The 9,890-nt window shown below is 40.9% G+C and overlaps 1 non-coding gene across 1 annotated transcript; it reads left to right on the forward strand.

Annotated features, from left to right (window-relative positions):
- The first annotated feature begins 867 nt into the window (after window positions 1–867).
- Window positions 868–1,056, forward strand: LOC111758887 (U2 spliceosomal RNA). The gene has a single exon (XR_002793021.1). It is a non-coding gene; the product is annotated as a U2 spliceosomal RNA (small nuclear RNA).
- Window positions 1,057–9,890: the final 8,834 nt, after the last annotated feature.

Below are 9,890 nucleotides of genomic sequence, written 5' to 3' on the forward strand. Positions count from 1 at the left end.
ATGTGCCTGATTGCCACAGCTGCAACTTGGTGAGACAGTATTGCTTAATGATGTCTTGATTTGCACACTTTCATGGCCTCAGAATTGTAAGCTTTTAACCTAATAAATTCCCATTATAGAAACCAACACACTTCTTGTACATTGCTCTCAGCAGCTTTTAGCAAACTGAAACACCATGGTATCTCTCAGTGGTTGGACTCCACTCTTCCCTCCATACTATACCCTCACACCACCCTACCCCCACTCCCACCCCATGGCCATCTATGCCAAGTTAAAACCACTGCACCCTTAATGCAAGGAGTTGCCAATGTGCAGTGCATGAACCCTGGAGAACAAGCAAGCTGTTTTTAGATAATATAATATGGTGGGTAGACTTCTGAAATGGCCTGGGATGTTTCCCCACTTTCTGGTATTCATGCCTTTGCGTAGCACCCTCCCCTTGAGCAAAGAACCAAAGCCTTAGTTTCACAGCCTGTGAGGAACTTAAACCTGCCAACAACCTTTATAAGAGCTTGAAAGTTTGTTGCCTTGAGATAGAACTTTAGCTGAAGGAACCAGCTAAGTGGCACCTGAATCTCTGACCCACTGAAATTATGCAATAATAGATGTTGTTTTAAGTCATTAAGTTTTGGGGTAATTTGTTACACAGCAGTAGGTAACTAATACATATATGATGAAGAAACATTTTCATACTAATAATCCCATATAAGTTATAACATATATTGGAAAAATATGGGTTTATTAAACATATTTAATTTCTTTGTAAATGTATTTAATTTTAAAAACTGGGTTGTTATGAAAGTAAGAGAATAATTGTACAGGTGATTTGCAAGTATGGCAATATTTTTTCAAAAATTATAAAAATTAATCACTTCTTGACCTTTGGCTAAGATCAAATGTAGTATCTGTTCTTATCAGTTTAATATATGATATGTCCTCTATTGAGGACAATATAATAAGCAAATTTGGGGAAATGGGAGGTAGAACAGGAGCTTGCTCCATCCACTCCAAGCATCAACCTGGTATTGCAGTACTTCCAGATATGGTGCAGCAGTAAAAATAATTATAAAACTTACCCTTGTGTGGGAACTGCTGCTTTAGGCATTGACTTTGAACTTACCACTTCCAACAATTAGACACCATTTAAGACCCTCACGTGTTGCTCATGGTCCCATCTCCATTTATCATTTCATTGCTCTGCAGTTTTGAATAGATATCTTGGGTGAAGGCAGGACTTAACCTACTCAGCACTTCGGCTGAGATTTAGCATTGTTTTAACTCCTAAAGGAGATAAAAATATAAGACATTTAAAATCTGGTTTAATGGGTTTAGTATTCTAACTGGAGCATCAGGATTTACACTCATGAAGCAGTTAATTTGTGCAACGTGCCATGTGGGGAATATAGAGATTGTGCAATGCAGCTGGGACTCAGACAAATGCCCAGGATTCTGAGGAGATATGGGCCATAAAGAAGTGTTCAAATGTATGAGCGAAGTCTAGAAGGATGAGGGAGAGTCATTTTAGCCCTTGGGGAAGTGTACATTTGGCACTTCTTGGTACTTGCTCTAAACAAGGCACTCTGCTGCGCTCTCCATGTGTCTAGAGATGGTAGTAGGATGACCAACCATCTGTGTTTGCCTGGACTGAGAAGTTTCCTGGGGTATGGGATTTTCTGTGCAACTACTGAGAGAGTTCCAGGCAAATCAGGGTGATTGTTCATTCTATTTGATTGTCTCTACCTCTAGGAACTTTGAGTCTGAGGAAGGCCATAGTTAAGCAAGAATTGAGAGGTGTTGTGGTTGGCTAAATAATGACCTCTTACCCCAAAATACATCAATATCCTAATCCCTGGCACCTGTGCATATTGCCACATGGCTAAAGGATCTTTGCACATATGAGTTAGTCAAGAGTCTCAAGATGGGGAAATTATCCTGGATTATCCTTATCCCAGTGGGTCCTTATTAGAGTGATGCAGTAGGAGGCAGAGGCAGAAGAGAAGGTAATGTGATGATAGAAGCACAGGTTGCAGTCAAAGAATACAGGTGGCCACTAGAAACTCAAGAGGCAAAGAAAAGGATTCTGCCCTTGAATTCTCCAAGCAGAACCAGCTCTCCTGACACCTTGGGCTTAGCCACTGTAAGACTTATTTTGGATTTCTGACCTCCAGAACTTTCTGAACTCCAGAGAACAAATCTGTGATGTTTTAAGCAACTAACCCTGTGGCAATTTGTGATGGAGCGATAGGAATCTAATACAAGTACCTATCAAGAGAAGAGCAGGTGCCCCGGGTTCCTGTCATAAAGGCCCCCAAGTTGAAGGAGTCAGAAGGGAAGGCATCCAGGAACGGCTGCAGCATGGAGAACAGGGAAGCCTCCTGCAGGCGCACTTGTTTCCCTTCAGTTCATACTGTTTAAAATGAACACATTTTATTTGCAGTTCACCAGAGGTGATATAGTATAGTCATCAAACACTATTTCCAAATTTGGAAAAATATGTACCCTGGAACGCATAAAGATAATACCTTTTGGTGTGTGAAGGAAATAGTATTTCTATTTTTTTTTAATCTTACCATTTTTACATTTTATATTTTGGTATGTTATTCAATGTTGATAATAGATTTTTACATGCACACAGTTTATACATAAGTGAATAGAGAAGGGAATGTACATGCATATGTTTTCTTAGTAATGAGGTATGCATAGTTGTCTGATGATAACTAGTCTCTGGGTTTAGACTTGGGTTACCTCAGAGCCCCTTCACACATATACCTTAGCACTTATTGAACTTTGGGGGCTTTGGAGACCCTCTCCCAGGCTCCACACCTCCATCTAATGATAATTTGAGGGGATTAAACCACACACACACAAAAAACATGTTCACATTTTAATCCACAGTCCTGTGGGTGTGAACTCATTTGCAAATAAAACCTTTTGAAGGTGTTATTATTAGTTAAGATATGGCCAGACTGAACCAGGGCAGGCTTTAATCCATAAGACTAGAGGCCTTATGAAGTGAGTAGATTCAGACACAAGTCAACAGAAGTCAGAAGAAGCCAGAGAGGAGAGAGAAATGGCCGTGTGATGGAGGACTGCTCTCACCAGAAGGCCACCAACCCCGGGCAAAGCATGACCTTGCCGACATTTTGATTTTGGACTTGAGCCTTCAAAACTGTGAGAAAATAAGTGCTTGGTGTTTAAGCCAACTCCTTAATACTTATGGTATTTTTCATAGCCACTTTGATAAACTAAGACAAAAATGATAGCAACACTTTAACTCCCAAAGGTTGGTAAGAGCTAAACTTGGTACTGCACTTCAGAGCTTAGGTGAGAACAATCTCAGGATTCTGCAAGAGGAGGTGGACACCTCTGGACACTTTGTGCCCGGCTATCTCCCTCACGGCACCCTGTGTGTGGAGGGAGCCCTTGGCTCATGCCTGGCAGGCAGAGATAGCTTGGGAATTGGTGACTACCTGCACTGACCCCAACCTTGGACCCTCAACCATGCTGCTTTCCCAGAAGGCCACAGACAGTGTTTTTCCCAGGTCATGGACCCCTGTCATTCAGAGAGTAGCAACCCTGGCCTTTGTAGAGTGAAGGCGCAATGTCCGCCAAGCCTCGCACTAGAGGCCAGCTCTCTCCACATCAGGCACACTCTTCAACATCTGTCTGTGGCGTGATTTATTCTATTTTAAAATGAGGTTTTCAAACAACTCACTATCTTAATTTTAGCAGTTCGGCTTCTTTGTATGCTAACAATACCAAACATGCAAATGAGCTATCACTTTGCTTTCTAGCAAAAATGTTTCTGTGCAAACACTTGATTTTATAACGCACTTTGCAGCTTTCTCCTATAATTAGTTGTTAAATCTATATTTGACTTTGTCTAAATGGTTGCATTGCAAGGCTGTTTTTCTTGCGTCTCCCTTTGGCTAGTTCATCTTATGCCTACCCATGTATCTGCCTGAAAGGGATCCACTTTTTGCCTTGATTTTAAACTGAAGGGAAAATACAGAAACATATCTGGAATCAGGCTCCAGTTTGTCCCGGGGCCCAAAGGCTGCAGGTTGAGTCCAGGGTAACTCCACTAATTCTCATCACCGTTGGATCAGCAGATCAGTCACGGTGTGCTCTCCTGTCCATGAGCACAAGTACAAGGGTCAAGGTCAGCCACACAGCTCAGATCTAGCCTCTGCTAGGATTAGGTCCTCTAACATCCAAAGCCAAGGGGGCAGGAAGCCTATTTCTCTCACCACTGAGGCCAAAACAGGTCACAAGGCCAAGCTCAGTATCAGTGGGGCCAGGAAATACATATACCCCTCCTATGGAGGGGAGGTGGGAAAGACAGTGAGTATTTTTGAACAATAATATCATCAGTCACAGGTACCAAAGGAACCCCATAGGAGAAAAGAACTAGGAGAGGCTATTTATTCATGCAGTAAAGATGCACTGAGGGTCCAGTGGCACTGCTAGGTGATAGAAGAGATTTTATTTAAAAAGACACAAACCCACCCTTTCCTGAGCTTCCAGTCTAGACCAAAGAGGCCGCTGGAGTCAATGGCCATCCTTCCCAGCTCCTACAGAAATCTCATTCTGGGAGCCCCAGACTTTGGCTCAAATCACAGGCTAGGATCTTGGTTTTGTGGTGACTGAAGCACATTCACTTTCAGAGCCATCTTCAAGTAAAAGCTTGCGAAAGAACGGATACAAACGTAGGCTTGGAAGTAATGTTTATTTAAAATAAGATAGTCATAGTTAAATACTAATTTTAAAAACTGGTAATCCCAAAAACTCCAAATGCAGAAAAATAAAATCATATTTCAATTAACTAACTGCCTGGTACACCTCTATAGTACTTTCCCCTATAATTTCGACTGTATACTCTTTGATGGCTTCTTCCTGTGACAATGGTTTTTAATATTTTCTGTAGAGAGAATAGAAATAAATTTAGCCTTTCCTCTCCAGTATAGTTAGGATGTAGAGAACATGACATTTCACAGATAGATGCACTCTCTGTTTGCATTACAGATACATGTTTATACCCTTCAAACATGGTATTTCTGATAAATTCTATTTCATGAGATTCCCATAAAAATTATGGTGTATTTGTAATTATATTTTCAATACAATATGATTTATCAAGCATATTCTGACAGGAAAGAACTTCTGTTTTGACTGGGAATTGTTGTGAACAGACATTTCTGCTTATCATTGTGCACATCTGATGAATATAAAATTTTTCATAGACTGGCTCTTGACACTCTACTTTCAAATATGTTTCTTCTTATTTTTCTACCCCCATTATTCTGGGGTCAGATGCCACAGGGGGCAGTCCTATCCCAATGCAGTCTCTGGCCTTGCACCTTCTTGTTCCAAAAGAGACGAGTTCCCCCATTGGGCGGCAAGGGCGTTCCTGAAGGCACACTTCTAGCTAACCATGACTACTGTACATGATCATTGACCTCACCGCACACAAGTTAAACATATCCCCAACTCAACATCTGCTTGACCATTTCCTAAAAAGGTCTATGGCCACTCCAATTCTCCCCCAACACCAGGAGAAGTGCTATAGAGGGGAAGTTGGAGTAGAAAGAGGCAGCCATCTTAACTGACTGATGTGCTAACATCTAATCCTGAAAATTTTATGGAGACATGACCACCTGAACTCAGTGCTAAGACCCCTCTATGGGTCTTGGAGGGGAACTGTGCAAGGGACTCTGAGACTCAAGTTTCATTAACTTCATGGTGAAACCGTACCTGCTTGAATTCCCCCAACAGACTTTCCATTTTTTTTGTCTTTATTTATATTTTTTAATGTTACATTCAAAAACTATGAGGTCTCCATACACCCTCCACCCCCCGCACCGCACTCCTCCCACAACAACCCCCTCCATCACCATGGGACATCCATTGCACTTGGTGAACACATCTCTGAGCACTGCTGTGCCACATGGTCAATGATCCACATTATAGTTTGCCCTCTCCCCCAGTCCACCCAGGGGGCCATGGGAGGACACACAATGTCCAGTAACTGTCCCTGCAGTACTACCAGGTACTGAAAATGCCCCCACATCACATCTCTTCTTCCCACTCCCTACCCTCAGCAGCTACCATGGTCACTTTCTCCACATCAATGCTACATTTACTTCCATTACTAATCACAATAGTTCCAGAATAGAATATCAGTAATTCCGCTCTAATCCATACTCTATTCCTCCATTCTGTGGGCCCTGGGTTGGTTATGTCCATTTTAATACAGTTTCATGACCAGTATGGCATGACTCCTTGAAGGAATTGATCCTGCAGTATGTATTTGGAAGCTCAAAAAGGGAGTATCCAGAACCTTCTTTCTCTTTATGGATTAAATTATAAACTGTTAATGTATCTTGGGTCTTGTCTCACCTATCTTCCTCTCTCTCTGTCTCTCCCTCCTCTCCCGCCCCCCCACCTCTAATCACAAACTATGCAATTTAGTCTCCCTTTCTGCCTTCAACTTGACCTCTAGATTTGGTGACATAGACTAAGAGATTGCTGAATAAACCCTGGCCCACCTTACCCCACCCTGGCAATCTTCTCCATAGAGGCCTCTCCTTGGTCTCAAATACTCATCATTAGGAACATCCTGCTAGATGAAACACAAAGATCCACATACTTATGAAAAAATATTCAAACTCACTGGTAATCTGGAAAATGTAGATCAAAACCCACAATAAAATATCATTTAGGGATCATAGTGTTGGTTAATTTTTTTTTTAACTAATAACTTCAAGAGCTAACACTGTGGCTAGCAAATGGATTAAAGCCTACCCTGATTCAGTTTGGCCATATCTTAACTAATCCCCAGTATTCCTGGGTATGTTTTGACATCCCCAAGATGGAGAGATCTCCAAGGCATATTAAAATGTGAGAAAGCACAAATTGCCATTTTTCACAACTGAGGGGCTTTGGACAAATCAAATATTAACTTGTAGGGATTTCAGGCTCCTCCCTTTGGTATGAATTCCTCTCACTTCACTTGCTTGTGAATTAAAAGTGATAATGGACGTAGAAGGATTTTTTAAATTGTAAAGTTCTATATAATTCATCAGTTAAAATTTATCAAGTGTGAGGGCAAAAACTTGAGGCCCCAAATCCTTTGCTGCCTATAGGACATCTCTTGAGTTCCTGCAGTCTCCTACTGTTTATTGAAAATTTCCCAGGCTAGTGTTTGCTTTGCAGTTTACTACAGCTCTGACAGAGCAGAGGTAAGTTAAATCATACCTAGCAAAGTGTCTGATACAGGTAAGGTGTTCAAAAATATTTGTGGAATGAATGATTAAATGACTGAATAGAAGATTGAATGCGGGAGCAGACAGAGTTAACATGAAAGAACTTGGAGGCTTTGAGGAGGCCACAATCATATAATTGATTCCTAACTATAGCTGGTGTTCACCTTGATGGAGACCCCCACAGTTACTTACATGGTCATCAGGGAGAAATATGAGGTGAAAAGAGCTGAATACCAACAGAGAATTTACACTATCATTATGACCACGCGGAAATGGAATATTTTTAGAGATGAGCATTGGGAGGTAAACATAAAATTGAAAACAGTTGGTTTGTTTAGTGTGGTGATATTGTGGGGTTTTTTTTTTTTCACTTCAATTCTGTTATACTATTGTTTCAGGCAATACACATTTTATTTAATTAAATTTCTTTTTGTTAGTTTTTTCTTCTTTTTTTTAAATTTAAAAAACTTTTTATTATTATCTTTAAAAAAAAAAGATGTATATCACACAAAATGTTACATTAAAAAATATAACAGGTTCCCATATACGCCACTCCCCACACCCCCCACTCCTCCCACATAGACAACTTCTTTCATTAGTGTGGTACATTCATTGTATTTGATGAGTCTATTCCGGAGCACTGTTACGCAGCATGGATTTTACGTTAGTTTATATTCTCTCCCAGTCCATTCAGTGGGTTATGGCAGGATATATAATGTCCTGCATCTGTCCCTGCAATATCATTGAGGACAACTCCAAGTCCCGAAAATGCCCCAAAGCATTGTTCCATTATAAGAGAAACAGGCACTCATTAGAGAAAATGAAGGGAGAAAAATGATTCACTCACAGTATCATCACCAGATAACAATCACTATTAAGAGTTTGGTGTCTTTTACTACAGTCTTGCACTGTTTTTGTGTTTTTTTTATATTTTGGGGGAGATTTTGGTCTTTTTTTCCCCCAATTCAACAATAAAATGTCATGGTGAAGAGTTTGTTTTGGAGTCAGAGAGAACTGGATTTCAGTTCTCACTTGGTCACTTTCTATCAAAGTACTTATTCACTCTGAGCTCCAGGTTCCTCATTTGTAAAATGAAGGTATTACTTGAATATATTTCACAAGTGAATTATTTCATGGACAGTGAATGGCTCACCTCCGGACACATAGTTGGCATTCAAGATATAGTGTTTTGGCCATGAAGAGTAAATGAATCATCCATGTTTACTACCAATATTTTCTTGCCTACAAAACCTTAAAAATAATTTTAGTAAGAATATAGTGTTCCCTTCATCTATCTATTGCTCCTTTGTCTTTTCCAAATCATGCATTCATCCATCCATCCATTCATTCAATTGTACTGGCATACAAGGGATATTTTAGCACAGTTGCCAACAGCCTGTATGGTAGAGCCCACTTGCGTGGGTTCAAATCCCAGGAACGTGTCCCCGGACAAGTTATGGACCCCATCTATGCTTCGGTTTTCTCATCTACAAAATGTGGATAAAATATGTGTATGCCACTAAGTTTGTTGTGAAGACTGGATGAATTCATGTGTATCAAGTGAACAGAGCTTCCTTTGTCAACAAATAGATCTTTTATGTGCCAGATACCATTATAAGTTCTGTAAACAAGATAGAGTCCTCTGCCCTTAGGAGTCTGCATTCTAGGGTAGAGGCCGTGATTAAGCTAATGAATACATAATTTAATATCACCCAGTTGTGAGGTTAGCAATAAAGACAAATCAGAGGAGTGGATAGAGAGGGCTGGGGGCATTTTTCACTAGTATGGTTGGGAAATTACCCCTTAGGAAACACTTGTCACATAGAAGTCTGGAAAAGACGAGATAGCCCAAATGAAATGAGGCCTTTACTTCCCCCTGCCCCACCTTTTGCTCTTGTATGGCATTCTGTGCTGAGCTCTAGGTGCAATGATGAATGAAGCTTCCGTCCTGCATGTAAAAGGCTGCAGGTCAGTTAACAGCTTGCACCAAAGAGATGGACCTTAATTGGTTGATTTTGATTTACCCCCATTAGACAAAATTCCCATTTCCTTGCGAAAAAAAGAAGGCAGTTCCTCAGCAGCTAACATTTAAATCTCAGAATCCTGATCCTGACTTCTCAAAGCCCCATCTTATTTGGTTCCCCTAAGAAGACTTCCCCTCATGCACCTAGAGGGCTTCCCCATCTTGGTTTTTGGGGTGTGGTCTGGAAAAAGGAAGCCCAGGAGAATTCACTAATCTAGTTATTCTTTCAACAAATATTTATTGACTGTTCTTATATGCCATAAAGTGCTAGTGGCTGAGAATATGACAGTCAGCAAATCATGTGCAGTCCCTGAGCTTATGGACTCTGCCATCTAAATGGGGGAGACAGTCATTCAATAAAAATATCACACATAAATCATAAAATCTGCCAGCTGCAGTGAAAGCAAAACCCAGGGATCTCTGAGCAGTTCAAGTGAGGCAATGTGACCTGGTCCAGGAGATCAGGGAAGGCTTCCCAGAAGAAGTGACACTTAAGCTGGGATCTGCAGCATGAGTAGAAGTTAACCAGGCAGAGAAGGGCATAGGCAGCCCAGGGAAGAGTGGAGGAGGAGTTAGACTATTCTAGACAGAGGCAATGGCAT

The sequence above is a fragment of the Dasypus novemcinctus genome, chromosome 18 (genome assembly GCF_030445035.2).
Source record: "Dasypus novemcinctus isolate mDasNov1 chromosome 18, mDasNov1.1.hap2, whole genome shotgun sequence".
Lineage (NCBI taxonomy): Eukaryota > Metazoa > Chordata > Mammalia > Cingulata > Dasypodidae > Dasypus > Dasypus novemcinctus.